Source organism: Mixophyes fleayi, chromosome 8 (genome assembly GCF_038048845.1).
Source record: "Mixophyes fleayi isolate aMixFle1 chromosome 8, aMixFle1.hap1, whole genome shotgun sequence".
NCBI classification, from domain to species: domain Eukaryota; kingdom Metazoa; phylum Chordata; class Amphibia; order Anura; family Limnodynastidae; genus Mixophyes; species Mixophyes fleayi.
The window spans coordinates 85,024,190-85,051,159 of record NC_134409.1 but is presented as its reverse complement, the minus strand read 5'-3'; the positions used below and the strand labels follow the sequence as shown (position 1 = coordinate 85,051,159).

Sequence of the window (26,970 nt, the reverse complement as noted above, 5' to 3'; positions counted from 1 at the left end):
CAGTCTGCAGATCGCTGGTCCGCCGCTGTTCCGTGTGTCATCTCCTGTACCTGTACGCAGCTGTGTGAGTATAAACCTATACTACTTTGAGTTTAAGACCTGGGGGCATCTGAGTACCTGTGAGCATAACCAGTCTCTACGGGAACGGTGGCTGCTAAAGGTAAAGACCTCTTCTACCTGTTCTACAGGTTTATGCCACATTGGTTGCCGTAACATTATAACCGGCCAGTGAAGAACGGGAAACTATTCCCATGGATGAAAATGGAACAAATTTATCTTCATTTATCCTCATTTGTACTTATATGTCTCATCAAAGAAGCTACTTTATGGGCTTAACCTATGAGGTGACAGTAGCCTTTATATAAGAACACATTCCCCTACTGAACAACATCCTTGAAAAAGTCCTTCACTGGATGAAACGCATTGGATGATTTTTGACCTAACACAGCCACCGTAGTTACATTTGAGTTTCATACTTCCACATTGGGTGTGCGGCGAGACCCTGTCAATACAGCTCTCACGGAGAAGAATTTCAGCATAAACGGAGGAAATTGATGGACATATTCCCGGGACTTGCAAAGGGAAATGTAGGGTAAGCTACCTTTTTTTCTGTTTTATGCTATACCGTTTTATGCAACATCGAGTATCGCTATCTGTGCATTTACACAGTTCTACGTGACATCATCAGGAGCTATAAACATTACCTACGTTCATTGAAAACTAATACTGCGCCCTCTCCCTCCCCCTATCTATATTATTTAAGAGGTGCTGCATACATACCAGAGAGCGCTTACCTTACATCATTTGAATTTGCAATCTATTATGGCGAGCAGCACTCACTATGTTACACACAAAAATAGGAACATAGATGTGAATCTATTATTTATTGAAGATAACATTTCTATGGCCCCCAGCAATGTTCATGCCAATAACTATTTTTGCTCACAATATCTTCAATTTGAAAAACTATGCCAAGCAGAAACAAGGCAGTGGTGGGAAACTATCACATTAACTAAATATCTAGAGAAAGATGTGATACCTAGGAGACTTTGGATTCACTTTTATTCCTTTTCAAAGATATTTTTTTAAGAAATGGAATACTATTTTAGACCAATGTTCCAATCAATTAATGGAATTAATCATAGAAGATAGATCAAAGTCTTTAGAATCATTAGAGTCTCAATTAGAGACTCTTAATAGAACTTTTGAACCTCTCAAGGAAATGGAAGATTTTAAAAATTGATCAATTATTACACAAGATAAACTTTCTAAATCAGAGGAAGAAATCCAAAATAGAAAATCAAAGAAATTTCTTAGGGATTTGGATGATAAAAAAGAGATTTATATCTGTGCTTTGAGACCAAAAACCATTAACACTACTTCCCAACATCAAGTCAAGAAAGTAAAATACACCAAGCAACCAATCATGAAAAAAACACTAATTAAAAATGTTCCAGAACAAGCAACTACTAAAAGAATATATCAATCCTATAACAAAAATAATTTCAGTTTTAACTAGAGGTGGTCACTGACCTCCGTGTCTTGGTTTTGTATTCGGTTTTGGATTTGGATTACCGTCGTGTTTTGGTTTTGGTTTTGCAAAACCGCCGGTGCATGTTTTGGTTTTGGTTTTGGTTTTGTTTAGTTTTGTTTTGCATTTTGTTAAAATAATTACATTTATTGGTGCTAAAATAACATAATTACGTTATTATTTTGTAGCTACATTATTATTAACCTCATTAACACTAATTTACAGTCATTTTTTATTCAATTTTGACCACCTCCTATGTCACAATATGTTTTTTAAAAACTTGAAAAGAAAAATTGCTGCAGTTCTTGCCAGTGATAACAAAGAGGCCATTGTCATGCCTGGGCATAAGACCAAAAATCCACCTAAGTGTGGAATTATTTTTACACGAATCCTGGCAAGAGTTGTCTATCCATTTGTAGTGTTTTTAAAGCCACACTCAGTAGAGGTAGAGACCTTAACCATCTGGGATCCTCATCCATGTTTCGTCATTTTTCAGCGAGTTCTTAAAATACTGTTGGGAAAATCAGAAAATTAGGTTAAAAAAATAACAACAAGCAGTCCATAATCTACCTCCCTTCTCTCATCTACATCCCAGCACCTACAATCTTCCCCCTCATCACCTTCATAATCAATATCCCCTGAACCAACAATTGGCAGTTAAACAATCCTTTGCAAGAGGAAGCAAGAATGAAACCTGTCACCCAGTCGCAAAGCGGATCACAGACGCCCTAGGTACTATGCTAGTGTTAGATCTGCGTCCAATGTCCACTATTACTACAGTTGGTTTAAGACATTTAAATGAGGTGTTCTGTCCCTGTTAGCAAATGTCATCACTATACCATTTTACTAGAAAAGCTAATTCTCTCCTGTACCGGAAAGTTCCTAAAAATTTAATTATTGGGCGACAAAATGGCATTCTACCCACTGTACAGTTAACCACAGATATGTGTACAAGCGGAACTGGGCAAACTAAAGATTAAATGACTGTGAAAGCCCAATGGGTTGGTCATTCGCCTTCCCCAGCATGGACAGCAGCAGCATGTACCCAGGTACGTCACATTTTTGAGAAGTAGGCTACTCTGTGTATCAGCGGCTTCAGTGAGAGGCATACAGCTGACAAACTGTTTCAAAAACTAAGGGATGTCATTTAAAGATGGCTAATCCTGCTTGGACTCTCCTGAGGATATGTCATTTCTGATTACGACCCCAATATTGGTCAAGCATTACAGCGGGGTTGAATTACATCACATTTCCTGTTTTGCACACACTATCAACTTGGTGTTACAGAACTTTTTAAAAATGACATGCAGGAGATGCTGTTTGTGTCCAGAAACATTTAGGGTCAATATCTAGTCTCTGCAACAGCATGTAGGAGAATGCAGCAGCTGCAAGAAGGCAAGCATTTGAGGGGAATATACTTTAGTCCAGCGAAGTAGTTACCTGTAAAGAAAGTGCAGACACGGTTAGCTTGAGTCAGGTGATTGCCTTAATAATACATTTTGAAAAGGTGCTACTGAAAATTATAGTGTGAAATAAAACAAAGTAAATGTGCTAACTATATTTTAATTGTCGATTAAATACTTAATTTTCTTTGCAAGGATCCCAGACTTATCAACATCTTGTTTGGACGTCTTCTCCTTCAGTTTCTCTGGCAACTGCTTGTTGTAAAAAAAATAGCTTTCCCAAGACACCCAGTGGTGATGCAGTTGAGTCCGCACAACATTTTGATATTTGCTCTGCTGTAAAAGAATTGCCCAAAAATCGTGACAGCTCTGCCCTAAAATAAGCTAGTCATTCCCTTTGGAAGGCCATTATCGGCAATTACATCATACTACTCAGACTCCAATGATGGTGGGATGAATTAGTATTGTTTGAGGAAGATTATCACTAAACCCTTCCACCTCTCCTGTTTCGCAGTGAGCTTGTTAGGAACACCTCTAGCCGGTACAGCACAGCCCGGAGTCTGCTCTGAAAGTCAGGTGTTCACTGGAGCAACTAGTGGTGGGGACAGACTTGGCCGCAGACTAGCAGAGGGTCGTGAAGTGCGTACCGACTAGGGAGAACCCAGGAAAGCGGAGTAAAGTCCAGGCAAGGGTCAAGGGCCGGCAGCAGACAGCAGATCCAGTTAAACAGGCCGAGGTCAAGGGTCACGAGCAAACAGGAAGGTCGATAAACATGCCAGAGGTCAGGGTCACAAAAAACACAGGCAGGGTCCAAATCCAGGCAAGGGGTCATACACAGGCAATCAGTCCAACAGGTTTTCACCAATACAAAACATGAGCAGGAGCAGGTTAGGCTGACAGGCAAACTGGATGCTATAATCGGCAGTGAGGCAACAGACCTCACTGCCTTAAGTACACAGATGGACCAATCAGGGCTTGCCCCTGAATTGTGCACATTTGCAGGCTAATTGCCTGCTATCCTGAGGACCAATCAGGGCTTGGCTCTAGCACGCACACTTGCAGGCTAATGCCTGCTAATTCAGCCCACAGGCTGAATCTGATATATTTACCGCATGCGCGCCCGAGTTCCTATACCGCCGGGACGCCGCGCTGCAGAAGCGTCCGGTCGTTGCCTAGGCAACGGTCGGGAGATAGGTGGAAGTGACGTCCCGGTCGTCATGGTGACGGCCAGGACGCCGGGGAGCACATTAAGCGAGCCACGGCGGCTGCAAGTACCGCCGCGGCTCGTGACAGTACCCCCCCCCTTCAGGGGGGGTTAAAGAACCCCGACACCCAGGTTTCCCAGGAAATTTTCTGAAAAATTCCTTCAAATGTCTTGAAGTGTGCAGTCGTCTTTGCGGGACCCAGAACCGCTCCTCTAAGCCGCGATTCTTCCACTGCACTAGGAAGTGCACCTGACCCTGCACTTTTTTAGAATCGAGAATCTTCTGGATAATGTATTTTTGTGGTTTGTTCATATTTCTCACCGGCAAACTTGAAGGCTGGGATTGGTTCGGGTATAGTACCTGTTTACATAGAGAACAATGAAATGTGTTGGGGATCCTCAGTGAACCAGGAATCTTTAATCTGAAGGCTACAGGATTAATCTGATTGATAATCATGACTGGACCAATGAATTTAGGCCCCAATTTCTTACAAGGCTGTCTGAGCCTAATATTCCGTGTTGAAAGCCACACTTTCTGGCCCACTTTGAATGAGCAGGCGGTACTGTGGCGATCCGAAAAGTTTTTTGCAGAAAATGAGGACCGCTTTAAGAAGAACTGCACTTTCCTCCAGATTACTTTGAGATCAGCGGCTGTGGAATGAATCTCCGGGATACCAGCAGATTTGAGGGAATATAAAGAATTAGACCTGGGATGAAAACCAAAATTACAGTAGAACGGGGAGGTTTGAGTAGATGAATGAGATGAGTTATTGTAGGCAAACTCCGCCCAGGGTAACAAAGAGGACCAGTTGTCATGAAATTCTGAAGTATAGCACCGTAAGAACTGTTCTAGGGACTGGTTAACCCTTCCAGTATGCCCATTAGACTGAGGGTGGTATGCAGACGACAGACTGATTCCGAGAAGAGTACAAAAGGACTTCCAGAATTGCACTATGAATTGTGAACCACGATCGGAAACAATATCAGAAGGGAGTCCATCGAGACGGAAAATATGTTGGATGAACAGGACGGCCAGATCTCGGGCGGTAGGAAGCCTGGTTAGCGGTATGAAGTGTGCCATTTTGCTGAAGCAGTCTACCGCGACCCAAATGGTATTGTGTCCCGCAGAGGGTGGCAAATCAACAATAAAGTTCATGGACAAATGTGTCCAAGGTTTTGCAGGAATGACCAATGGAACTAACTGGCCTACTGGACGAGTCCTGGGGATTTTATTCCTGGCACAAACCTCACAAGAGAGGACATGACTTTTGACGTCAGCAGACAAGGATGGCCACCATACTGTGTGGGAAAGAATTTACAATATTTTAAAAATTCCAGGATGTCCAGCAGTCTGATTATCATGTGCTTCAGCAAGGACCGCTTTCCTTAAATGAACTGGGACAAAAAAGCATCCTACCGGAGTATTATCAGGAGCTAACCTTTGAAACCTTTGAAGCGTGATGCTCAGATCTTGGGTAAACCCGGCATGGATTCTGGAAGAAGGAATGATAGGCTCTGGATCTGTGACTGGAACATGATGTGCCAAGAAGCTTCTAGACAGGGCATCTTCTCGGACATTTTTTGAACCCGGTCGGAACGTGATCACAAAATTGAACCGGGTGAAAAATAGTGACCAACGGGCCTGTCTGGGATTCAGGCGTTTGTCCGTCTGTACGTATTGTAGGTTTTTTTGATCCGTAATAACGGAGATCTGATGTGGAGCACCCTCCAGCCAATGCCGCCACTCCTCGAAGGCCCATTTAATTGCCAATTGTTCCCTATTACCAACATCGTAGTTGGCTTCTGCTGAAGAGAACTTATGGGAGAAATAGGCACATGGGTGTAGACGATGAGTATAAAGGTCTTTCTGTGATAGGATAGCACCGGCACCGATGTCAGAGGCGTTGACCTCAAGAACAAATGCTTTGATTGGATCCGGGTGTCAAAGAACCTGAGCGGACACAAAGGCTTTTTTCAAGCTTTCAAATGAGGCTACTGCTTGGGGCGACCAATTAGTTGGATCCATTCCTTTGTGAGTCAGGGCGACAATGGGAGCCACCATGTCAGCAAAGCCACAGTAGTTGGTGAAGCCCAGGAACCTCTGTACCGCCTTTAGATTGTTTGGTTGCACCCAATCCAAGATAGCTTGAACCTTAGTTGGATCCATGGAAAATCCCTCAGAAGAGATTACGTAACCCAGAAAGGATACCTTCTGCACCTCGAACTCACATTTTTCTAATTTAGCGTAGAGGTGGTGCTCTCACAATTTCTGTAGAACTTGTCTGACATGACCCTGATGTACTGATAATGATTTAGAATATATGAGGATGTCGTCCAAATAGACGACCACGAAATGACCAAGGAACTCCCGTAGCACCTCATTAATCAGATCTTGGAACACCGCAGGTGCGTTACTAAGACCAAACAGCATGACCAGATATTCGTAGTGCCCAGAAAGCGTATTGAATGCCTTCTTCCACTCATCTCCTTCTCTGATCCGGATGAGGTTATATGCACCACGAAGACCGATTTTGGTGAAGACTGTTGCACCTCTTATTTGATAGAACAATACGGAGATCAGAGGAAGGGGATAGGTGTTTTTGACTGTGATGAGGTTCAATCCTCTGTAGTCAATACAGGGTCTTAGTACTCCATCTTTTTTGGACACAAAGAAACATCCAGCTCCTGCTGGAGAGTTAGATGGCCTGATGAATCCCTTTTTCAAATTCTCCTCAATATAATCCTGCATGGACTTGGTCTCGAGACCCGAGAGAGAATACAAGCGTCCCTTGGGTAACTTGGAATCGGGTATAAGCTCGATGGCACAGTCGAAGTCACGTGAGGTGGTAAAGTATCCGCAGCTTTCTTGGAGAACACATCCCAGAACTCGTGGTATTGTGAGGGAAGTTGCTCCGGAATACACTGGATCATTCGCAGAGGCAGAGTCAAGCAAGACTGTGAACAATACGAGCTCCATCGAACAATTTCTCCTTTCTCCCAATCCACAACAGGGTTGTGACAAGAAAGCCAAAGATGGCCCAGGACCAATGGAACCGATGAGCAGTCAATAAGGAGGAACGTTATGGACTCTGAATAAAGCGCTCCAATGTTCAAACAAAACAACTTGATTCTCTGGCGCTAATTCTAAAGCTAGTATTTTTCTGTGGAAATATCGGTATCAAATGCAGCAATTTCAAAAAAGACAGTGTTAAGTCTCTAGATATAAACCAAAACAAAAACATATGAAATGCGCAGAATAACCGTTAATAAATTTAATTAGACTAGCTAATGCACATATGTACATACAGAAGAAGTGACAGATAAATATCACTTGAATCAAAATCAAATAATACAAACATATAAAAGAAATTCTTGGTCAAGAATAAAATATCTTACAATACAATAAAAAAATCATATGTGATCAATACATATCACAATGATCTATAAGCGTGATAAAATAATGGCATCTTTATGCGAAGTGTATAGAATAAATTGGTTATGACTCTATAGGAGTGTCCAACAATCCCTGATGAGATCTAAGTAAATCTCTTGCTTGTGTAAAGATGGATATAGAGGGTATAAGTTTCGTTCAGATCCAAATAATACACCAATATTGGATGTGAATTATTAGGTGTATAAGTAGAGAGATTCCTTAATATATACTTGAGATGTTATAATACATTTCCATATAAAAAAGAGAAATCCGTTCCTTTGTGTCTTGATTATCGTCAACACAAAAAATCCCACAATAATTGTTGGGGTTTAGTCGCTGAAATAACTAGTATCAACGGAGCTTGTAAGTGAATCCTCTTATTGCTGAAGCGATTAAACAGTAGAGATTCCAATGTATGGCTCCAGAAATCGCTAGATATAACTTAGCATCAGCGTATAGCGGTGATCAGAGTGTACATAAAGGATTTACCTTCTAGGTATAAACATGGCTCCAGCAAACAGCAGGTCCAGTAACGCTCTTCAGTGAATTGGTAGAACTTATCATCAGCGTGTGGCGTTTTAGTAACATACACAAAGGATTTACCTTCTCGGTATGGACGTAACTCCGGCAATCAGCAGGTCCGGTCAGATTCTTCGGTGCGCACCTCCAAACAGAATCCGGATATACAGCAAACTTCAAAAGGAAAGGTTCCACTTAGATACAATGTATCTTGAAAGTTTGTAAACTCCACGATGTAAAAAGCAGCATGAAACAAGCGACGCGTTTCGTCTGGAGACCAGACTTTTTCAAGCAATAAAGCTGTAAATCAAGGGCTGCCTTTTAAAGAGGAGATCTCTCATTAGTCGTAATTTCAAACCAATGTTCAAGTGTAATAACGGAGTCTCCCATTCAATCTTTCCTCCAGGCAATGGATTCCCATCTAAGCCATAGACTATAATAACAGATTTGAGCTTTACAGATGGAATCCCAGCGGAGCGGGCGAACCCAATGTCAAGGAAGTTGCCTGCAGCTCCACTATCAATTAAGGCCAACAAGGCCACGGAACTGGCACCGAAAGTGACTTGTGCGGGAATCAGGACAGCATTCCTTTGGGAAACAACTTGCAGACCTAAGTGGACCTTTCCCAGACATGCTCCTTTTTCAGGTTTGTATGGACAAGAGCAGGAGAAGTGGCCTTTATTACCACAGTAAAGACATAGGCCTTGTGACCGTCTCCTGTCTCTCTCCTCAGAAGGGAGGTGGAGCGGCCCTGACTGCGTAGGCTTCTCAACATCCGTGGAAGCTGGAATAAATGCAGACGAAGAAGAAGATGCCTCTTTCTCTGTCCTCCTCTCCTTGATTCTCCTGTCAATTTTAATAGCGAGTTGCATAAGGCTCTCCAATGAGGCGGGGGAAGGATACTGCACAAGTGAATCCTTAATCTTCTCTGACAGTCCTAGGCGAAACTGGCTGCGTAATGCTGGACCATTACACTCACTGTCAGGCGACCATCTGCAGAATTCAGCGCAGTATTCTTCCGCCGAACGCTGGCCTTGCTTTAAGGCCCGTAGATGAGCCTCGGAGGAGACAACTCGATCTGGGTCATCGTAGAGGAGACACAATGCGTTACAGAAAGCGTCCAACGATTGCATGATAGGACTCGACTGTGGTAGGGTGAAAGCCCAGGACTGGGGGTCACCCTGCAGGAGGGAGATGACAATTCCAACTCTCTGCTGTTCTGAACCAGAAGACCGAGGCTTTAGCCGAAAATAGAGCTTGCAGCTTTCTTTAAAATTCCAGAACAGGGCTCTGGGACCGGAGAACCGGTCCGGCAAATTCAACTTGGGTTCATTGGTGGAACCGGAAATGGCTAGTGTAGTCCGGGGGTCCTCCTCTTGGGTGGACAAACGCTGGGACAATCCCCGGACCATCTGGTACAGGGTCTCAACATGGCCCGCCAGGGCTTGAAAAGGAGACGATTTGGTTCCGCTTTCTTCCATCCCAACTTCGTCTCCGGAACGTCTGTTTTGGACGGTTATAATGTTAGGAACCCCTCTAGCCAGTACAGCACAGCCCGGAGTCTGCTCTGCCAGTCAGGTGTTCGCTGGAGCCCCTAGTGGTGGGGACAGACTTGGCCGCAGACTAGCAGAGGGTCGTGAAGTGCGTACCGACTAGGGAGAACACAGGAAAGAGGAGTAAAGTCCAGGCAAGGGTCAAGGGCCGGCAGCAGACAGCAGATCCAGTAAACAGGCCGAGGTCAAGGGTTACAAGCAAACAGGAAGGTTGATAAACACGCCAGAGGTCGGGGTCACAAGAAACACAGGCAGGGTCCAAATCCAGGCAAGGGGTCATACACAGGCAATCAGTCCAACAGGTTTTCACCAATACAAAACAGGAGCAGGAACAGGTTAGGCTGACAGGCAAACTGGATGCAATAACCGGCAGTGAGGTAACAGACCTCACTGCCTTAAGTACACAGATGTACCAATCAGGGGTTGCCCCTGAATTGTGCACATTTGCAGGCTAATTGCCTGCTATCCCGAGGATCAATCAGGGCTTGGCTCTAGCATGCACACTTGCAGGCTAATGCCTGCTAATTCAGCACACAGGCTGAATCTGATATATTTATCTAATGGGCGTGCGCGCCCGGGTTCCTATACCGCCGGGACACCGCGCTGCAGAAGCGTCCGGCCGTTGCCTAGGCAACGGTCGGGAGATAGGTGGAAGTGACGTTCCGGTCCTCATGGTGACGGCCGGGACGCCGGGGAGCACAGTAAGCGAGCAGCGGCGGCTGCAAGTACTGCCAAGGCTCGTGACAGAGCTATGGTACAATAAAATGTAACTGCAGATTTAGACCAAGACTGTCAGCCCTATTATTTCTATTTCAGCAATTACAATTAGCAATGGAGCAATGGAGCTCTTCTCTTTGGGTGTTATCTATATAATGCAGCACAATTTGCCTGCAAAATCTACAGACAAGCCTGCTTGTCTTCCTCTTCATCAATGACTCTTAGCAATTGAGCACTTGTCTTTGTATATTACACCCAAAACATTATTATTGAAAATTAGGAAAAATACAGTTTAATCCCTGATAGGCCCTCCACCATCCTTTGCATGTTAATAGTAGGATTGGTTGGAGTTATAGTCAAGGTCACACATTTTTTTGACAAATCCTTCAAACCAGCCCAGGTGTCAAACTGTTGTGGTCTGCCACCTGCATCATCCCTGCTTGTGTTTGGAAAGTGCAAATTGGTGCCAGAACCTCACATGCCAGAACTGCTGCCACTGGTGCCACAATGCTGCCTCTGGTGCAGGACTTACACAATCAACCGCATCATCATCAGCGCCCTCGTCGGATACCCAAATCTCCCCCACATTCTCTTCTACAGACAAAGTGTCATCATCACTTGGTGTATGTTCAGGTACACATCGGGCTGTTCAGGTACACATCAGCAGAACTGCTGAAAGGGCAGCTCTTTATGGGTACACTAACAGAATGCTCACGATTAGACATCCCACTGTTGGATGGACTCTCCACAGGGATTGGTGTCATTTCTGATTCAGAGCAAACATTATCCTCTGATGCCTTACTTTTATCTTGCAGCTCGGCTTTGACGCGTAACAGTAGTTGTGCACCAATTGTAGGCTCGGTAACATTTTTGAATCTGCCACTAATAGGGAAAGGCAAAGGCCTCATTCTCTCTTTGCCACTGCGTGTGTAGAATTGCATGTTGGCAAAAAATAAACTTTTCCTCAGTTACACTTCATTTTCGCTTCAACACAGTGAAAAAATTTTTGGGGTGTGTTTTTTTGACTGATTTCAAAACACTGTGTACTTTGACATCGCCTTGCCCAGATGACGTACTGGGAACACTACCATCAGGACTGGTGACAGAACCTGGTTGCTCATTCTGCTCATATGTGAACTGCTTTGAATCCATTCTGAGCCCAAAGCACTTGTAGTGCATCAAATTGTTTTAGATACTGCTGAAAAATATGACTTTTGACAGCCAGAAAAAATGATGCAAAAGAATGGGGGACACCCCAAAAGCACTGGGGAGTGCTAAAAGTTATTTGGTAGATACTGCTGACAGTAATTTTAACAGCCAGAAATATTTAGGCAAAATAATGGGGGACACCCCAAAAGCACTGGGGAGTGCTAAAAATTATTTGGTAGATACTGCTGACAGATAGTAATTTTGACAGCCAGAAATATTTAGGCAAAATAATGGGGGACACCCAAAAAGCACTTTGAGTGCCAAATATTGAAAAAAAAAATAATCCTCTATCCTCCTTTCTTCTTTAGCAATTTTTGTTAGCACAATTGGAATCAGAATATTGTATTCTCTGTCACTGCTCTAATCAGCCTGTGACTACAACCTGCTCTCTCCCTCTGTCAAATGGCGAGGGATTGCTGTGGATGCGTGTATTTATAATCTTCAAGTATCGTGAGAACCGAGCCCCAAGATCCGACAACGACGTTCGGCCTCGATTTTGTATTCCGAGCGGGCGGGAGAGTACCGAGCCACTTGGCTCGGTACTCGGATAGCCAAAGTTCGGGTGGGTTCGGTTCTCAGGGAACCGAGCCCGCCCATCTCTAGTTTTAACAATAAAAGGAAAGAAATTGATGAAGTCGCTATTGAATCATTCAGACAGGGTGAATCCCATGCTAGAAAAGATATGAAAGATACATCTTGATCTTTAATGCAAAATATTACCAACAAAGCATCAGCAATTAATAGAAAGATAGCATTGTCAGAAGATTCTGAAATTTGATGTTTACATCGATCTGCACCGTTTTGTTCGTAAAATATGTTTGAAGAAATTCTATCAAAGAAATCCAATAGAGAGAACAATCACCAATTCAGATCATTTTGTTCACACTAATTTCAAAAAGCAAAGCAATTTTTATCCAAGCTTTGTAAAGGGGTCATCCATTGAGACTTTCCAGAAGCTCGTAGAGAAAGACTTAGAAAATTTACCAGAAAAAATGAAAATTAAGCACAATCTCTCTAAAAATGAACAACTAGCTTTGAAAGAACTAAGAGATGATCCTGACCTAATTATTAAACCCGCAGACAAAGGCTGCGGGATTGTTGTTATGGATAAAACAAAATATATGGAAGAATTGGAAAGATTACTAATGGATAAAGATACCTGTAAAGAATTATCAAAAGATCCTACGGCTCAATATCAAAAAGATTTAGTTGATTTGTTGGAAGAAGGCCTAAGTCTGGGGATTCTATCAAAAAAAGAATTTGAATATTTATATAATCAGAATCTCAACTCAAAAGCTGTGGAAGAGATCATTCAAAAGCATTGGCCAATTTTAAAACTGGATCAGGATATTAAGGAATTACTACCCAATAAACTGCATATTGTATATAGAAAAGCGGAGAATTTGAACAAAAATTCTCACCAGCAGCTACATTCCAATGTTGAAGACTAGACCATCGCCAATTACATCACATGGTTTCCGTTAATGCTTAAATTGCAAAGCATGTGAGGAACTGAATATAACTCAAACTAAAGCTATTACAACATTTAGATCTACCTCTAATGGCAAATCTTTCAATATCAAACAACCAATTAGCTGCAATACAGAAGGCGTTATCTATATGCTGGAATGTGAATGTGGCCTCCAGTATATAAGAAAAACTAAACACACTTTAAAAGTTAGGATTGCAGAAGATCTGTATAATATCAAAAGAAAACTTAAGACACACAGCGTCCCTAATCATTTTTCGAACAATTTAAAATGCAATTCTCAAAACTCAAATTTTTGGGTATACAGAAAGTCAGCCAATTCTGGAGAGGTGGGGATTATGTATCTAATATATTATGTCAAGAGACTAAGTGGATATATATGGCAAAAACCCTTATACCTTATGTACTTAACAGCGATTTTGATTTGGGATCATTTCTCAAGATCTAATTTTTAATTTTTATCTGAATGTGACACACTGCATTTTATCTGCAATTTTATGACCCTTCATTTTCATTTTCATGACCTTTCAAGATTTTTAATATTATTAATAAATTTATCTTCATTTATCCTCATTTCTACTTATATGTCTCATCAAAGAAGCTGCTTTATGTGCTTAACCTATGAGGTGACAGTAGCATCTATATAAGAACACATTCCCCTACTGAACAACATCCTTGAAAAAGTCCTTCACTGGATGAAACGCGGTGGGATTTTTGACCTAACACAGCCACCGTAGTTGCATTTGAGTTTCATACTTCCGCATTGGGTGTGCGGCGATACGCTGTCAATACAGCTCTCACGGAGAAGAATTTCAGCCTCAACGGAGGAAATTGATGGACATTTTCCCGGGACTTGCATAGGGAAATGTAGGGTAAGCTACATTTTTTTCTGTTTTATGCTATACCGTTTTATGCAACAACGAGTATCGCTATATGTGCATTTACACAGTTCTACGTGACCTCATCACGGAGGAGCTATAAACATTACCTATGTTCATTGCAAACTAATACTGCACCCTCTCCCTCTCCCCCTTCCAAATATTTCCCCAGCTCAGGTTTTGGCGGGCCAAATGCAAATGCCCACTCAGATGGTCCAAGGTCTGTCACATAGGTTGTCTGCACAAGAGGAATCCGCCAAAGCCTCACAAGCCCAGCAAACTCCCTTGGCCTTTTCTGCAGAACCTAAATTGAACTTGCACGATCGGTTCTCTGGGGATAGAACCCTACATCGCAATTTTAAGGAAAGTTGCAAACTGTACTTCCGCCTTAGGCCTCGCTCATCGGGATCAGGCTTCAAAAGGTTGGAATTATCATATCCCTTCTGCAGGGAGACCCTCAGTCCTGGGCATTCAGCCTTGCCCACACAAGCCCTCAGTTACAGTCTGTTGATGCTTTCTTTGACGCCCTAGGACTGCTCTACGATGACCCAGACAGAGTCGCCTCGGCTGAATCTCATCTCAGGGCCCTGAAACAGGGTCGCCGCACTGCTGAGGAATACTGTGCGGAGTTCAGGTGCTGGTCCACAGACAGCGAGTGGAATGAGCCAATTCCGTTTGGGTCTTTCCGAACAAATAAAAGATTCTCTGGTGCAATACCCTGTACCAGCTTCACTGGAAAATCTTATGCAACTGGTCATTAAGATTGACCGCAGGTTTAAAGAAAGAAGGGCCAAGAGGGACTCCTCTGTTTCCTCAAGTTCTTCTCTTACTCCTCCTGTTGTACATTATGAAGCCGCTGAGCCCATGCAGCTAGGTGCTTTTCGTCTCACTTCTGAAGAGAAGACCCGGAGATGTACATTATGGCCTTTGTAATATAGATATGTCAGGTTCTAGGCGCTAGAAAGTAGAATATATGTAGCAGGGTAAAGATAATTGCATTTATTGAACCACAATATGCACAGTGTACTTTCCGGCCGGAAAGAGGAAATGTAATGGCATGGGTACAATCATGTACGGTTTATAATATACACGTAAACAACAATCAGAGCCGAAAATTACAGGATGGATAGGTCAGTCCATACATATCGGTGTATCGCTGAATGGTAGGATTGGTGCACTGTGCAAAATGTAAAAATAAAAATGAAAATAAAAATAAAGACACCAATACAAACAGTATTGCGGTATTCAGTTAGCAATGTCCAAAGAACAGATGGAAAACAAGTGAGATACAGCTGTATTGCCAAAACTAAATGTCCGATACAAAGTCCTGGTGCGTCGATGGGCTCACTGCAAAGGCACAACAGCTCAAAACAAGGTAGCAAATAGGAGCAAGGTGTAGTCCGTGGTAAATGTTCCAAAAAGTCTATATAGACCAAGTGTGACTTACATGACTGCTGGATGAATTGAAGTTATCCACGAAGCAGAGGTTCCTCCTGTGGTGCGGCAGCGTCTCTAGCCTGTCAGCCTTATGGTGGTGAAGATCGCAAGCCCGCAGCTCGTGTGTATTGGAGGTGGCGTATGCACGCTCTGGGTAATCCTCGCAAACAGTGGATGTCTGGTAAGTGTATTTATAGATGAAAATCTAGCATGCTAGACTTGGGTTCTTTTGTTCTGGTCAGTGCTGAAATCTGTAGGGTAATAGTATTTTAACCAACGCGTTTCTCTCGTGGTCAAAAAGACCAATGAGCTTCCTCAGGGATTGTGGTAATAAGACTGGTGTTTCTTCCAGTCCTTTTATAGAGCCCAGATGTCTGTAATTAGGCGGAAAAAAAACTTTCACTTAATTGTCCGGAGGCTCCGATGCATAGTGCCCTTGATCCGGCGGCAAGCCTTTCACTTGATTGCCCGAAAGCTCAGCTGGTGCTACTAAACAAGTAAACCAATAAATGGTAATGTATAACTTGCACAGTGGTGGTCGGAGTGAACAAAATTATAGTATATCCCGGATTGAAGACATAATGGCATTGATAATCCTATCGGATGCCATTATTAACAGCATGTAAAATATATATATATATATATATATATATATATATATATATATATGCGCACTTAATTCCCAATAAAAAACTGATGGTCTCACGAACCCATGTGGGAAAGTGTGTTCACAAACGGCACTACTACAACTCACCGTGGGGGTGCTACATTTTGAAGCCTTGCCCTTCTATCTTATTAGATGCTCTTCCGTTCCGGTGATCCTGGGACATCCATGGCTTCAGCTCCACAATCCGGTCATTGATTGGAATAAGGGAGACATCATTCACTGGAGTCCGTCTTGTTCCTCATCCTGCCCTTTTGTGCCTGTTCGTCTGCTCCAGGTCTCTTTGGATCAGCTGTCTATATCCTATCATGAGTTTCAAGATGTATTATCTAAAAAGGCAGCTGACACGTTACCTCCTCATCATGACTACGATTGTGCTATTGACCTAGTTCCTGACTCTAAACTCCCTAAGGGGAGATTGTATTCCCTCTCGATTCCAGAAATGCAGGCCATGGAGGAGTACATTAAGGAGAATCTGAAAAAGGGGTTTATAAGGCCTTTTAGATCCCCGGTAGGAGCTGGGTTCTTCTTTGTGTCTAAGAAGGACGGCTATCTTCGACCCTGTAATGACTTTCGTGGGTTAAATAAGATCACCATCAGCAATACCTACCCACTTCCACTCCTATCGGTCCTCTTTGATCAACTCAGAAGCGCCTCAATATTAACCAAAATTGATCTACTTGATCTTATACGCATCAAGGACGGGGATGAATGGAAGGCCGCATTCAATACTCATTCAGGTCACTATGAGTACCTGGTCATGCCTTTTGGTTTATGCAACGCACCTGCTGTCTTCCAGGATCTAATTAACGATGTTCTATGAGAGTTCTTGGGGCGCTTTGTCGTTGTATACCTGGATGACATCCTGATATATTCTTCATCCATGGAACAACACCGCCTCCATGTGAAACAGGTTCTTACTATACTTCAGCAACATTAACTCTTCATCAAGCTAGAAAAATGCGAATTTGAGGTCCAAAAAGTCTAGTTTTTAAGATATATTATCTCCCTGGAGGGTTTCTTCATGGATCCTAGCAAAGTCCAAGCAGTCTTGGATTGGGTATGCCCAACCAATTTGAAGGCCATACAAAGATTCTCAGGCTTTGCGAATTACTACTGCAGATTTATTCATTATTTCTCCGACATGGTAGCTCCTCTTACTGCCCTAACCCATAAAGGGGCTGATACCGCCAATTGGAACTCTGAGGCTATTGTCTCTTTTGAAGCTTTGAAGTCTGCCTTTGCCTCCGCTCCAGTTTTAAGACATCCCAATCCGGAAATGCCGTTTGTCGTCGAGGTGGATGCCTCTGATAGAGGTGCTGGTGCTGTCCTGTCCCTGAAGGATCCTCGGGACCATAAACTGCACCCGTGTGCTTATTTCTCATGAAAATTCTCTGCTGCTGAGAGGAATTATGACGTGGGCAATCGAGAACCTTTAGCTATTAAATGGGCGTTTGAGGAATGTCGACACTGGCTGGAGGGTGCTATTCATGTCATCTCTGTACTCACAGACCACAAAAATTTGCTGTTTATTGAGACAGCCAACACATCTAAATTCCAGACAGGCACACTGGGCCTTGTTCTTTACCCACTTCAGGTTTATCATTTCGTACACACCAGGTTTCAAGAATGTTAAAGCCGATGCACTCTCCTGCAGCTTTGTGTCCTCTCATGCTCCTTCCGCTATGCCGCTCCCTATTGTGCCCTCTTCCTCTATTCATTCAGGATTGACCCAGGATTTGGGTGCTGTTCTCCAAAATTTCCAAAGAATCACTCCTCCGGAGACCCCGTCGGGTAAATTGTTTGTACTGGTCCATCTCAGGAAGGCTGTACTGTCCGAGTCTCATGACAACAAGGTTGCCGGAAATGCTGGAGTATTCAAGACCACCGAGATCCACCTATGCACGGTGTGGTGGTAAAGAATTTGTTCTCTATTGTAGAGATTGTGCTAGAACCAAGACTACAAGAAGTTTTCCGTCGGGTCAACTCATGCCGTTGTCTACTCCCAGTAAACCTTGGTCGCATCTATCGATGGATTTCATTGTAGATCTACCATGGTCATCCGGTCACAATACAATCTGGGTGGTGGTTGACCGTTTTAGTAACATGGCTCACTTCATCGCTTTGGCAGGTCTTCCCAATGCCCAAACTCTGGCATCACTATTTATCCACCATATCTTCTGTCTCCATGGTTTGCCCGAAGATATTGTTTCTGATCGTGGCTCTCAATTCATCGCTCAGTTTTGGAGATCTTTCTGCAACCATCTTGGCATCAACGTCAGTCAACCAGTCATTAGAACAATTTCTTTGATTCTACGTTTCCAAATTCCATAACAATTGGTTATCTTTACTCCCCTGGGCTGAATTCGCCTACAATAACTCTTGCCATTTTTCCACCTGCACATCTCCATTCTTTTGCAACTACGGCTTTCATCCCAGGTCTAAATCTCTTGCTACAATCAACCCTTCTGGATCTCCTGGGGTACGCCAAACAGCTTCCCGTCTCAAAATCATTTGAAATAAAGTCCATGCCGCCTTGGTTTCAGGCCTCTGCTCGGTCAAAATTTTTTGCAGACCTTCATCGCAGGAACTGTTTTCTTAAAGTGGGAGACAGTTTGGCTGTCCACCCGGAATATTAGGCTTAAACAACCCTGCAAAAAATTGGGACCTACGTTCATTGGACCTGTTTCTATTATAAAAAAAAGTTAATCCTGTTGCCATCTTCTTTTAGAATGTCTAATACGTTCCACTGTTCTCTCCTGAAACCTGTTGTCTTGTCTTCCAAGTTTGAGACTCGGGAAAGACTCAAACCTCGACCAGTCAACTTGCACGGTTCCCATGAGTCTATTGTAGAGAAGATTCTCGACTCCAAGAGGGTTCAGGGACAAACCCATTTTCGGGTACATTGGAAGGTCTATGGCCCAGAGAAACGCTCTTGGGTCCCCCGGAGACGCCTGCACGCCGACAAACTCCTCAAAGATTTCTTTAAACGGTTCCGTGGAAAACCTGGATGTCTGGGTTCCTTGACCCCCTCCTCAAAGGGGGGTACTGTTACGAGCCGCGGTGGTGCCCAGCCGCCACAACCCTCTCTTCCGACCGGGACGGAAGTGACGACCGGGATGTCACTTCCAGGTCTCGTCCCGGCCGTTGCCTAGGCAACGGTCGGGACGCTGCAGGGCATAGCGCCGCATCCCGGCATTAGGTGCAGCCAGGCGCGCTAATGAGCAGAATGAGCAGATGTTCTCAGTAGACAGCCCCTAGGGCTGATTATATCTTCTTTTCCATTGGCCAGTATTGCTTTATAAGGCAGGGAGGGCTTAGCCTCCCTGCTGGTTATAGTTCAGTTGTTGTTGTGCCTTAGCCTGCTCCTCTGCCTTCTTGGTGATTAACCTTTAGATTTGACTACCCGTGTATGACCCTTTGCCTGCGACATTGACCTATTGCCTGTTTCCTGATTCTGAACCCCTGCCTTTGACCTTTGACATATTGGCTGTACCCGGATTCCGAACCATTGCCTGTGATTCTGATCCATAGCCTGCCCCTGGATTCCAAAACATTGCCTGTGACCCTGACCGCGCCGATACCTGACACCTCCTCTGGTGCTCCGTCCAGTCTGCAGATTGCTGTTCCGTGTGTCATCACCTGTACGCAGCTGTGTGACAATAAACCTATACTACTTTGAATTAAAGACCTGGGGGCATCTGAGTATCTGTGAGCATAAACAGTCTCTACGGGAAAGGCGGCTGCTAAAGGTGAACACCTCTTCTACCTGTTCTATAGGTTTATGCCGCATTGGTTGCCGTAACACTGGAGTTTAATAAAAGTTGATCTGAAAAGATGAACATGTTGCACTTAGAATATTGGAGGACAGATTGAAAGTGATCAGATCAGGGAAGGAGGGTGTAGGAGTAAATTAAGTGGTAGGCGATGGTTGTATGGGAAAGGGGTGGTGGCTCTTTTTGTCCTTCATTTTCAGTCTGACAGCAAAGTGACTGGCAGCTGGGAGGAATCCTGTTCCCCCACACTGCCATATACATGCAGAATGCATGAGTGAGGGAATTAAGGGCCACATTAGTATAAATATTGCAATCATTGATGCTAAATGGAGATTTACCTTTTTTTACATATTTTATAATTGAATAAATCTATTGGGATGAAGGTCTCTGAAATGTTTTACAAAGACCGACTAACTCACTTTATGCAATCAACATGTGTATTAAATACTAAGGGGCATATTCAATTGTCGGCGGGATAGCCGAAAATCCCGCGGTCTGTGCACGATTACCGTTATTGCGGTAATTGTGCGCTGAAAAACCGTTAATACGGTAATCTACTAGCTGGATTTCAGCTCGCAGCTCCCTGAGCCGCGAGCTGAAATCCAGCTAGATTTTACCGTATTACTTGTATTAGTTTTTCCGCGGCGTGATTTCCCAACAATTGAATATGCCCCTAAGTGTTTAATATTTCTGATATATTATAACTATAGTACCAGGTTTTGAAGTATTGCTGCAAGGGACCATAACATTTATACTTAAAAATTGTGTCTCAACAGGTCCACAAAACTGTTTGCGTGGATGTGCATAATATGGTGAATTTAGTTTCATTTAAATTTAAGGATACATCATCCATGCTAATGGGTAAGGAAATGTTCATACATTGTAAATGGGAGATTATGAATAACCTATCTACAAACGCTAAGATTTAGTCATACAGCCTGACTGCAAATAATAAGCAAATTTGTGGCATAATGTTTCACCTGCCACATGACAACACACAGCCGATTGTGATCATTAGGTAACATTGTTTAGTAATTGAAATGGATTTTGGTCTTTTGAATAGTGAAAATATTATACAGTGTTGTTACTCTGGTGATATATTTAATGATCAGCTTTTCTATAGTGTCACGTGCAGTTTGGGTAAGTTAAAAAACATTTATTTCTGTCTGCAAACTGCCAAACGTTTTACAATAAATGCAGTTCTGTACAGCAGCATTTGCACATAAGACCTTTTTACGACTTTTAAATTTTCCAAGGAAAACATTCCACCTCCATTTGATCATTTCAATCTAACAGGTTTAATAGTATGTCCATCAGCCCCTTCAATTCAGCTTTGAGAAATGTCATGAATGAATCCTACTAGTCAGAATGATTAAGTGAATACAGGAAAATATTCTTCATACTTTAGATCATTCAAATTTAAATTGTTATATAATATACTGCCATTGAATTTGCTGTGTATTTATTTCCAATTATATACTGATATGTATAAGTATGTTTAATTTATCTTAATAAAATAATTATGATGTCAACATCTACATTTTGTATTACATTCGCATTGCAGTTAGCCTTCTTCAGCTGTTTATCACATTACTGAGGCAAAAATTCTCCTCACCTCTTCTTGTCCTCATCATGCATCCTGAAAAGGAAGGTCAGGCCCTGACAGAAATGCAAGTTGCTATTCAGCCCTTGACAATACAGAGCACGCTGTACCTTGTTGCTGCTTTTCAGAATCTCTTGATACAGGTATCGTTGCGTATATCTGATGTTGGTATGCACTGGAATCTATGTAAAACAATAAAAAACTGATATGCTAAAGGTTTGTACATGCTATTACATATTAGTGCATAATAAGTATAATCACACATTCCGAAGTGTGACTTTTATGGAATAAATTTGCTTCCGCATAATGTTTGATATATTTGTCTCTATGTTAAAGCATTTTCATACTTTCAATTTGTATAGTTATGTAAAGGGTACTTTTTTATTAGGGTCATAGCACCTTTTGTTATTAATCTTCATCTATTGCTCATCAGTGTGTCCCCAGTTTTGAAGTAGGCAGGGACAGAACATTCTGCAATCAGTCAGTTCATCTGAATGTTAACATGTGCTCAGGGTATGTCAGGCGATAGGTGTACTGATCATATGGGCAATGACCTATCCACTTGTGTAAATTAATGGGAAAGGCTATATAAAATGGAGCAATGTCATAATGTGAGAAGTGAATTGACTCCACATGAAGAGTTAATTGCTGGAGTCTGTAAAGCAGCAGATGGTAATACTGAAGTAACAGCAGGAATCTGAATCCACACGAACAGTTAATGGCTGGAGTCTGTACAGCAGCAGATGGTAATACTGAGATAACAGCAGCAAGCAGAATCCACATGAAGAGTTAATGGCTAAAGTGTGTACGACAGCAGAAAAACAAAAACGGTGGTAAGCTGGAACTAGGAATATGTTGCATTGGCCATTTGTAGAAAGGTGACTTTTATAGTCAGCAGATGGAACTAATTGGTGGACGAAGTCAGGTGCTCAGAACAGGCAGGATGTTGCAAAATATCTCACCCACAAGGACAGCCTCCAGTGCAGCAGACAGAAGTCACACTTTGTTCCGGGATTTGGAATGCTACATTGTGACAGGCAGAAGATGCATGATGATATGATACCGCCGAGTGGGGTAAACAGGGCTAAGACCCCAATTCATGACAGAATCTAAATGTCCTAAATGTGGGTCAACTGATTAACCAGGGGCTGAGTGGCAACTACACCACACTAGCACTAACAGCGTCCTATCCTTAAAAGGTTTTAGGTATAGAACTCAGGGGCTAATTAAAAAAAGAACTCAAAAAAGCCTTTTGATGGAGAACAAGTGTTTTAAAATGCAAAACAGCTTGTTTTCACAAGTCAGCGATAGCTCAATTAGGTGAGCCTAGTTAAGTATCAAGGTTGTACAAGCTGTTCTGTTAACGCCATTCTCAGATGGATGGTTTGAAAACAGTGGTTTCAAGTGGAAGAAGCGGTACAAAGCTGTTGAGTTACAGTAGTGTCTTTAAAAGGTACCAAAAGAAAGAAATGTTATTTATCTGAATAAATGTAATTTACGGTAAACAAATATTTAATAAATAAGTTGTTTTAAATATTTTGTAGCTGAAAGCTGAAAATAAATATAATGTGACAGCATGGACTACAGAGGACAATACATTCTTCTGTTCTTCTGTTCTTGATCGTTTGACATGCATCATGTGGACTTATTTGTGTTTCCTGATTGTTAAATCCATTTATTCATAGTTGTACTTTGGTTATTTAAATGATTTCTCATCCATTCACAGTAATCAGCTGTTAAACCAGAGCTATCACTGTCTCTAAGGCAGGGGTCGGCAACCCCCGGCACGCGTGCCAGACGTGGCACGCCGACCACTTTTGGCTGGCACGCCAAAGCAAAAGCTGCTTCAGTAAAGCAGCCGATAATGGCCGAAACGGTGTGCAGAAGCTCCGTTTCAGCCATCACCAGCTGCTTAACTGAAGCTGTTTCATTAACGAAGTATGCCACAGTGAAGCTGCTTCAGTCAGCAAAGCAGCCAGTGATGGCCAAAACGGAGCTTCTGCGCATGCGCAGAAGCTCCGTTTTGGCCATCTTCGGCTGCTTTACTGAAGCAGCTCCCACCCAGGTTTCTTGAGAAAGACGAGTCTACAAGGTAAGTAAGAGCAGCAAATTGAAGCGCTATTATACTTGACATACTTTTATATTTGTGGGGGCAACTGTGGCATGCTATATATTTGTGGGGGCAACTGTGGCATGCTATATTTTTCTGGGGGCAACTGTGGCATACTTTGTATTTCTGGGGGCAACTGTGGCATACTTTGTATTTCTGGGGGCAACTGTGGCATGCTATATATTTCTGGGGGCAACTGTGGCATGCTATATATTTCTGGGGGCAACTGTGGCATATTATATATTTCTGGGGGCAACTGTGGCATATTATATATTTCTGGGGGCAACTGTGGTATACTACGTATTTCTGAGGGCAACTGTGGTATACTATGTGTTTCTGGGGACAAATGTGGCATATTATATATTTCTGGGGGCAACTGTGGCATACTATGTGTTTCTGGGGGCAACTGTGGTATATTATATATTTCTGGGGGCAACTGTGGCATGCTATATATTTTTGGGGGCAACTGTGGCATACGATGTATTTCTGAGAGCAACTGTGGCATGCTATATATTTTTTAGGGCAACTGTGGCATACTATGTATTTCTGAGGGCAACTGTGGCATACTATGTGTTTCTGGGGGCAACTGTGGCATATTATATATTACTGGGGGCAACTGTGGCATTCTTTGTATTTCTGGAGGCAACTGTGGCATACTACGTATTTGTGGGGGCAACTGTGGCATACTATGTATTTCTGGGGGCAACTGTGGCATACTTTGTATTTCTGGGGGCAACTGTGGCATACTATGTGTTTCTGGGGGCAACTGTGGCATACTATGTGTTTCTGGGGGCAACTGTGGCATACTATGTGTTTCTGGGGGCAACTGTGGCATATTATATATTTTTGGGGACAACTGTGTCATGCTATATATTTCTGGGGGCAACTGTGGCATGCTATATTTTTCTGGGGGCAACTGTGGCATACTACGTATTTCTGAGGGCAACTGTGGCATACTATGTGTTTCTGGGGGCAACTGTGGCATATTATATATTTCTGGGGGCAACTGTGGCATACTTTGTATTTCTGGGGGCAACTGTGGCATACTATGTATTTCTGGGGGCAACTGTGGCATACTATGTATTTCTGAGGGCAACTGTGGCATACTATGTGTTTCTGGGGGCAACTGTGGCATATTATATATTTTTGGGGGCAACTGTGGCATATTATATATTTTTGGGGGCAACTGTGGCATACTATGTATTTCTGGGGGCAACTGTGGCATGCTATGTATTTCTGGGGGCAACTGTATCATGCTATGTATTTCTGGGGGCAACTGTGGCATACTATGCGTTTCTGGGGGCAACTGTGGCATACTATGCGTTTCTGGGGCAACTGTGGCATACTATGCGTTTCGGGGGGCAACTGTGGCATACTATGTGTTTTTTGGGGGCAACTGTGGCATACTATGAGTTTCTGGGGGCAACTGTGGCAAAGTATGAATTGTGGGCACAACTATGAAGCATAAGATGAATTGGGGACACAATTATGAGGTATGATGTGCACTACTGCGGCATAACGTTTTTTTGCTGGTCCCTTACTATTAATATATTAGCCTCATAAAATAAGACATAAACAAATATATATATATATATATATATATATATATATCCGAGAGGGAAGGTGGCGGCTACAAATTGCCCAGGCCTGCTTGGTGGCCCGAGTCCCCACTGGAGACCTATCTTTGAAAATATTTTTTTTATTTTAAAAGTACTTTTTTTTTTTTTTTATTGAGTGCAGGGGGGATTGGTAGTGGCTAAATCCCCTTCAGCTCAGGTATCTTCAGACGCCTGGTCATGTGACTGCAGTGGTCACATCTTAATCGGCGGGCTGCTGGATATCTTCCCATGCTGTGCATTGGAGAATAAGGTAAGAAGAAGGTGTGCTGGAGAGGGGGCATGTGTCACTAAAGGTGCTGGGCAGAGGGGGGACAAGTGTGATTAAAGCATGTGGGCAGAGGGGACATATGTGAGCAAAGCTGCTGAGCAAAGGGGAATGTGTGAGTAATGCATTTTTCTGTAAGAGGGTGGCCTGGTGCTTTTCATCTGCTAGACATGCCCCCAATGATGCACTGCCACGGCCCCAATTGTACGACCACTTGCATGGTAAAAAAATGTTGCGGCGGCACAACATTTTTTCCCCATGCTTGACTATAAGGGGGGACACATGAAGTTGCTGTACTGGGGCCATGAATTTCTCTAGGCAGCCATGTATGTATGTGTGTATATATCTAATATATATATAAGCCTAGCGGCGTGTGTTAATGTGTGTGTGTGTGTGTGTGTGTGTGTGTGTGTGTGTGTGTGTGTAAAAAACTATTTTCTCAGAAAGGGCTAATCCAATTGACCTGAAATTTGGTATACTGACATTATTTGACAAAAAAATTATAATAGTGAAGTCAGTTAACTTCCATCATGTCCGCTTCCCCCCGTGGGAGGGGTAGTAATGGCTAAATTTACCAGTTGAGGGCTCAAACTCTTGACCGTGTGGGTATTTATTTACCAGAGCCTGTGTTTGGTCATGGACAATTGTATGTCGCATTTTCACGAGTACGGAGAAGCAGTGATGTGAAAGTGCAGGTCATGAATACTGCCCTTCAAGGAAGACTGATTGAGCACAGCGATAAGGTGTTTAGCAGAAACGTTGTGTATCGAGAGGTTTTAGAACAGTAAGACGATGGAGATTAAGGATGTGGCGATAAAGATGAAGGATGAGGTGATGGAGAAGAATGATGAGGAGGTGACATGTGGACAAAACCACGTTAAAAAAGGGCACTTACGTCGGGAAGTAATGCTCTTCCCCTGAGGAGGCCTGGCCTAGCCCCAAATGCATGACAAGAACCTTTTTAACACCCTAAGTAGCTTGATTTGACTAGAATGCATGAGTATCTTGCACAGGTTAACTTGTGTGTGTGTGTATATAAATATATATATATATATATATCTATATATATATAATCACACCCAACTGGCACACCTGGGCTTCACTAGAATTTAGCCGGCACTCTGATAGAAAAAGGTTGCCAACCCCTGCTCTAAGGAGTGATTAGCACTGACACAAGCAAACAAAAGTAATTAAGGGTTCATCTGATTGGTGATCACTTCTAGTTGAGTAGGTGGACAATTGTTCCACTTCAAATGTTTCCAAAAAGCGAAGAACACTGACGCGTTTCATTGCACCAGGTAACTTCATCAGAGGGATATCATAATGACCCAAAACTCTTCTGGGTCACACAAATATATCACAACAAAATCAGCTAATTAGCTAAATAGCTGCAACAATTTAAATGGTGATGTGGGAGAGACAAAACTGTGATCTTTCAAGCAATTGCATTAACCCCACATAGGTCTCATAAAGGAAAAAAACACAATTTATATAAATATCTAATAAACCATAACCCTCATTATTAAAAATAAATGTCTCCTCTCCCCATGATCTTAACAT

The 26,970-nt window shown here is 42.8% G+C and overlaps 1 long non-coding RNA gene across 1 annotated transcript in view; it reads left to right on the top strand.

The window, feature by feature from the left end:
- LOC142099408 (uncharacterized) overlaps positions 1-21,670 on the top strand; it is a 34,009-nt gene extending 12,339 nt beyond the window's left edge. Inside the window, exons 4-5 of the long non-coding RNA XR_012678538.1 lie at positions 20,590-20,674; positions 21,378-21,670. This is a non-coding gene — a long non-coding RNA (uncharacterized LOC142099408). The remainder of the gene's footprint in view (positions 1-20,589; positions 20,675-21,377) is intronic.
- Positions 21,671-26,970: the final 5,300 nt, after the last annotated feature.